Source organism: Mycteria americana, chromosome 1, assembly GCF_035582795.1.
Source record: "Mycteria americana isolate JAX WOST 10 ecotype Jacksonville Zoo and Gardens chromosome 1, USCA_MyAme_1.0, whole genome shotgun sequence".
Classification (NCBI taxonomy): Eukaryota; Metazoa; Chordata; class Aves; order Ciconiiformes; family Ciconiidae; genus Mycteria; species Mycteria americana.
In genome coordinates, this window is record NC_134365.1 from 4,374,411 (window position 1) to 4,381,505 (window position 7,095).

Sequence of the window (7,095 nt, forward strand, 5' to 3'; positions counted from 1 at the left end):
CATTTCCATTAGCCTAACCGCTTTATCTTGCCAGGAGCTATTAGAAGAGAGAAATGTTCAGTTTATTGAAAAACAAACAAACATCTCTGTTTTCACGTTATGCATTGTTGTTGCAAGGTCACCAAATAAGCTGGAAAGCCTGGAGACTTGAAAAACAATTCTCCCTCCTGATTGTTCATCCAAACATGTGAAATGTTATTGTTGGCCAGTTAAACGGAGGAACAATGAATCATGGATCTTTGCATCTCTACAGCATCTTCTGTCTGATCTTTAGTGCCTTTTCTTGATTTAAAGGGCTAAAATCATGGTTGGCAACTCCTAGAGCAAAACCCAGCGTGGGATAAACAGAAGGGCCCTGAATATATGAACTAAAGGTTTGAGACAGCAGAAAAGTCTGTTGAGAGCTTATAAAAGGGGAATGGCATCATCAAAACAAGGGGGCCATTGAACATATGTGCATAGAGTTAGCAAATGAGTAGAAGGGGAAGAGGAAAACTTCGGCCAGACCAGATGTAAACTGGGCTTGGAGAAAACCCTCAGCAGGAAGGAAAATGGAGATCTCAAATCTGGTGTGGGGGAATTAATAAAACTTTAAACTGGGGAAGAGAGTTAACACTGAGTTAACACGGCACATGCTGAAAGGCTTTATGCTGTGTCTGTACGATTTTACACAACTCTCAGGATATTTGCTGGGAATACTTCTTTTTCACATGCCATAATGATATCAGTGAGATTAATATTTTCAGATCCAAGATGCCAGGTCTCCTACTATGAACTAATGTTTGCTCTCTGTCCTGGTTGCGGTTGGAATAGAGTTAATTTTCTTCCTAGTAGCTGCTGTAGTGCTGTGGTTTGGATTTAGTATGAGAATAATGTTGATAACACACTGATGATTTAGTTGTTGCTAAGCAGTGCTTACACTGGTCAAGGACTTTTCAGCTTCCCATGCTCTGCCGGGTGCACAAGAAGCTGGGAGGGGGCACAGCCAGGAAACTGGCCCAAGGGCTATTCCATACCATATGGCGTCATGCTCAGTATAGAAACTGGGGGGAGTTGGCCGGGGAGCAGCGATGGCTGCTCGGGGACGGGCTGGGCATTGGTCAGCGGGTGGTGAGCGGTTGCATCACTTGGGTTTTTTTCTGGGTTTTGTTCCTCTCTGTCTCTCATTGTTTTCCTTTTCATTATAATTTATTATTATTATTACAATTTTTTTTCCAATTATTAAACTGTTCTTATCTCAACCCACAAGTTTTCTTATTTTTCCTCTTCCGATTCTCTCCCCCATCCCACCAGGGGCTGGGGGGAGAGTGAAAGAGCGGCTGTGTGGTGCTCGGTTGCCGACTGAAGCTAAACCACAACACTCTCTAAGTATCACGTTGGCTTCTGTAAAGTACTTATAATGTAAATTTGCACTCTGTTTCTGACAAATTACACAACTGCATGTCTTTCACCAGTTATGTTACCTGAATCTAATCTCTTTCTGAGTAACCTGCTCACATTTTCTTAGTTCAGTAAATGAAGACTTGTTTTAACAAACTGCTACATGCATAAATGGTAAACAGTAATTTAGTCCTGGGGCTTTGAGATCTTACTCTGAATGTTCAGAGCACCGGGCTGGGACTGAGACTGGTTTACAAAGTCACCTCAGTGCCACCATTTCCAATCCATAAAACAAAGATAGAATTATCTTCATTTTACTGTGCACTGTGACTTAAGGCTAAAAAGGAGAGCATAAAAACCTTCAGTTTTATTATTTTCCTCTTACACAGTCCTCAGTCAGAACTTATCTGAGGACTGAGGGGGGTTGAGCAGCATGAAAACACTAAAAATTGGAGGAGAGAGAAACCTTTGGTTTTGAGCAGAGTGAGTTGGAAAACAGGGCTACTCGTGCACAGGAAATTTTGTCATTTCAAAATGTGGTTTCAGTCTGAATCAGAACAAAACCCCAAGAGTTTCCAAATTCCCCTTGAAATGGAAATTCTGAGAATTTTGGTCTGGAAATGCTGAAGCAGGGTGTTTCTGATACCCACCTCCCGCCCCAGACCTGCCGAGCGAAATCAACTTTCTCGTCAGCTTGCAGCAGTGCCGCCACCAGCTTCCCTGAGGAGGTGGGAGGTTTCCTGGGGACACCTACGGTGACATCTCCCCAGGAGCCTCTCTGAGGATCGCCGGGCTCTGAGCATTTATCTGGGAGCCCTCGTCCCTGCTGGACTTCTTGGGCGTTGCACAGCGGGGTCCTGGCAGTACCTCAGGTGGTAGAAAGGGCTGTGTTAGGAAGACAGGGGAAAGTGGAGGCTGTGGGCAGGGTAGAAGAACCAGTTTTGTTTCTTGCAAAAGGCCCAAACCGTTTATGCAGCAGCACTTTGCCCTGCAGCCATGGACTGCACCCTCCTCCCACATGGACCTCCCCATGGTTGGGATGACACCTCTGGAGTCTCTTGACAGAAAGGGTCATATCTGGTATGGGTATGAATGCCACAGCTTTAAAAATGAAATCTAGTTAGGGAATATCTTCCCCGAATTTATTCTGCAGAAAGGCTGGAGGAGAAAATAATTAGAGAATTAGAGACCTGGAAATGATTGGTGGAGCTGGTGCTTGCTGGTGTCCTGAAGTCTTTGCTCACATGCCTTTATACTCTCCACGTGAGCATGTATCTGCCCTGCCATGCTGTTATTCCTATAGAAAAAGTAAAAACAAATCTAGAAAATGTGTAGGGCTGTGACTGAGAGGCAGATTTGTGCTGTTTCACTGCCTCCTTGCACTCCTTCTCAATGTTGCCTTATATCTACTGTCTCAATTGTCTAAGACTCGGGCCATTTTTGGCCACCGAACAGTACTTGTGCATAAGATCCCCACTTATTACTGGGTTTTATTTGTCATTGCAACCAAAAAACACGCTTAAATTTAAACTTAAGAAATTATTTTGTCGTAGGGTGGCAGGAAATGTTTTTGTCAGGTTTCTTCAGTGATGCATTTACAGAGGTGAGTGACAGATTCTGCAAGTCTTCGTGACTTCTAGGGCTGGGATCCAGCTCACTTATTGGGATGTCTTATAGTAGGTGTTTACACGTGGGGGTAATTCTGCAAGCTGGGCACAAACAAATCATGCTGCTTGGCTTGCAGCTATCAGTGCAGAGGAGGACAGGCCTCCCACAGGTCCTGTGTTGTAGCTTCCAGCCCTATGTAGACATCTCCAACACCCCTCAGCGTCTCAGATCATGGCAGATACCTATCTTTAGGCAACCAGATCAATCTGTACGTTTTTCCATGCGAGATGCTATCTGAGCTCCCAGTAGAGTCAATGGAGCCAATGGCTGATGCAGTCCATGGGGTCTGGAAAACTATTCGTCCTGGGTGGACACCTGCATTTGATAGCTGAGTGTCTCTAGACTCCTCTTATGTCCACTGTGATGGGACCAGCTCACATGGGAGACACCTATATGAAGGCACATATGATGACACATTGCAATGTGCAGGCTGATTCTTACACTGCAGACTTCTGGAAAAACACATTTTCTCACACTTGGGTTCCTGGCCATGGTATAGGAGTATGTGTATTTCCACCCCTTGGGGAGGGTTAGGGTTAAGGGAGCTCTGCCACCCTTAGATTGTAAAAATCTATTAATTGCTTCCATTATCTATTTTGGAGACATCGTTGCGAGACATCCGCTTGCTCAAATATTTTTAGTTTCCTCCTACATTTTAAAGGTTAGCTGTGACAGTACATGTGTGATGTGAGCTTTAGCACAGGTCTTTAGAATAAACCTTCCTGTGACATGTTCCTGAGTTTGTCATACCTTTTGTTAAAATGAGAGGGTAATGGAAAATAAATCATGTATTTTTCAAAGTTTAGATCAATAACGAGAACAACAGGCTGCCTTTCAAACATCCAGAACAATTTATTGTTATAGTTTAGTAGTAGTTCCATGCTGAGAAAATCAAAGTCTACAAAATAAAAATGTCAACCACCACATCTCATGTAAAACAAGTGAGAGCAGCCATGGAGAAAGCACAACAGTGACGGTGTCCCTTTGGCCACAGCTTCTTCCAGGTGTGGTGTTTTGCTCCCAGGCTGGGTCCTACTGATTTCTACTTGCTACCTGTGTGTTGTATTGAAGGGTCAAGACTCAGACACAAGCACTTCCCCAGAAGGCCAACAAGCCCTACCGAAAGGTAAAGTACAGCTCAACTGAGAGTTATAGCTTCCTGATAAAGTACGTATACAGCTCCCATGCTGGAGGTGACCTGGGTTCAGACTCTCTATGTAGACATTAATAGCTAGGAAAATTAAACCCCATAATAGTTACCCAGTGTGTAACGCACTATTGCTTACAGGTCCCTTACCAGCAGTGTGTCTCCCTTAATTTCCAAGGAACAAAGACAAAATGGGGAGAGAGAGCCCCTGAGCCAACCTAGCTAGCGAAAGGAGGAAAAAACACTGGAGCAGTAAGAGACATATGACTCTGCTCTTGTTATCTGCATAAAAATGTGCATGCGAGGAGCAGATGAAATACTAGCTTTCTCCAGTGAAATGCCCTGAGCAGGACAAGCCATGCCAGCCTAACTGCAGCACTTAAGAAAGGTATGTTAGCGATAAGTATCGTGCATCAACCGAGTGAAGCAGAAGAGCTTAGTACCACTGCTTGCAGCCTTCAGAGCAGCTGACAGGTGTGAAAACCTATCATCTATTGCGTAAATACAGATTGTCGTTTGCTCCCGTACAAAATAACGGCATGTAATAGACTGCTACATATCCATCTTTATAAAGATACGTAGTACAAATAAGTCCTATTCCAACAGGAATAAAAAAAGCCGTGGAAAATATAAATATCAAGGCTACGGAGTGAGAATAACTCAACAGGAATACAAACCAGTAAATCAATGACAGATACACTCTATCGCAAAATAGAAAATTACACTAAGATAGCATGCCTCCTGAATTACAAGGAAGGGATTCATCCCATTTTGCTTTTGACATCTGCCTACATATAGCTAATCTTGTCATATAGCTAATCTTGACATATAGCTAATGTCTATTAGCTATATGTCTTTGACATATAACTAATCTTGTCAATCTGGGCATCGTTTAGAGTCAATGCAGAGCCTTTAGACCATGAGTCATTTGACCTATGTGTGTATATATATATGTGTGTGTATATATGGCATAAATAAATAAATATGCACATACACATATATATATGTAGGCAATAGGGTGAGATGAACTGCTCTCTAAAGGGACTTGTTCCTTCCCATTGTCTGTCTCAGACATAGATGCTTGCATTTTGTCAGATGAACCCCATCCTACCAGGCTGAACGTGGCTAAAAAGTGGCAGAAGACTATTCAAACTTCACAAATTCCCAATAATATAAGTACATGTCAAGTATCAAGTATGCTTGAGTCTGTCCTCAAATGCCTTTGCGCTAGGTTCTTTGGTGCTCTGCAGCTACAAAAGGAGATGTCAAATTAATCAACTGACGCAATCTGCAGCATCCTTCTCTGAGCTGGAGGAATAATGTAGTAACTGTTGTGGAAGGGGCTAGTCCAAAATAATTGGGAAGAGGAGGGCGATGACGAATGCATGTGCATGCTGAACCATGAGGGAGTCCAGCAAGATTTTCAACTTATATGCAGAGAGTAAATAGGTTTAATTTCCTTTTCCAAGAGGAACAGTGTGAGGAGGAGAAAAGCATGACTGGGTTTGACCCATCTGGATAGGGGAAGGACGGGGGACATCAGGTGTCCAGCATCTCTCTTTGTGGGGAAGGTGGTGTGTGGGCTGTAACGACAGTGCCATCATCTAACGTGCTTGGGCGAGTGGTCCATATGTATGCCTAGTCGCTTGGGAGAGGCTGCAGTTATATTAGCAATACATCTGCTATATGGTAGGAGGAGGAGAAGTGTTTCTGGAAACTGGGAAGCAGTTTCAGGCAGGGCTCTTTCCCCGTCTGTCAATGACAGGATGCACTCCCTCCACCCATACTCTGTAGGTGGAAAGTCACTCTGTCCCCATAAGAATTAAGCCATAATATTTTCTGCCTCCTTCACACGTTGGATTTGAGTCTCCAGGCTTCCTCCTCGTTTGCCACTGCTGGTCTTGGAGTCGCTGGTGCAATCCAGTTTCTTCTGTGGCAAGGCACTGATTTCATGAGTTCGGATCTGAATGCCTCAATTCCCTGAGAAGTCGTTTCTACAGCAGGAAAAAGACTTTACTACAGCTGGGAAGAGGCAGGTTTTCTATGGCTTCTTCTATATTTACTATGAGAAACCACACAGTACTTTTTTGCAGAAGATACCACTTAGGATCTCAGTTCCTATTTCATCTGGTATCGGCTATTTCATCACTTGTTCCACCACAGGGCCAGTGAAATGTAGATCATTCTTGCCCATTTTTCACCTATCATATTCTCAGAAATCCCACAATGGCCCAGGCAATCTGCACCATGTCTGACCATCTTCACTAAAACATGTTTTAAAGCGTTGTCTACTCTTTGTATGGCTTTATGCTATCGTGAACTGGCAGAAAAGCACTGCTGATGTGGTTTCACAAGGTCCTCTTCCTTTTCAAGAAAAGTCCCCATTCAGCAGAGAATCAGAGCCCATTAGTAAGAAACATGAAGAGAAATGGGGATGAGGATTAGCAAAGAGAGAGGAGAAAAGGAGAACTCCCAAGTGTCAAACAGGGACATCTTGGATTAACTAGGCTGGGGAGCCTGTGAACAGGAACAGCCTTTGTGCATCTCAGTGTAGTAATAGAAACAGCGAGGAGGCCAGACTAAAATAAGTCTGAAGTACAAAGTTGTCATGACACGACTGAGAAATCAGGGAGATGGAGGAAGAAGAATTACATGGTCGTGGTGGCAGATGCTCCACCAGACTTCCCACAGGTTAGCCAGAGAGAAAAGGACTGATTGCGTAATCTCTCTGAAACCAATATATTTGCATAATTAGCCTTAATTTCCCCACGGGATTAATCTTCCACCCATTATTTGAACTGCCATTCTCAGTTCCACAATGGCTGGGACAAAGAGTGCTTTTTGATTTCAAAAGCTTCGATTCCTCCTTTTCTTGTGCCAGTAGTTAATAGCTGAACCAG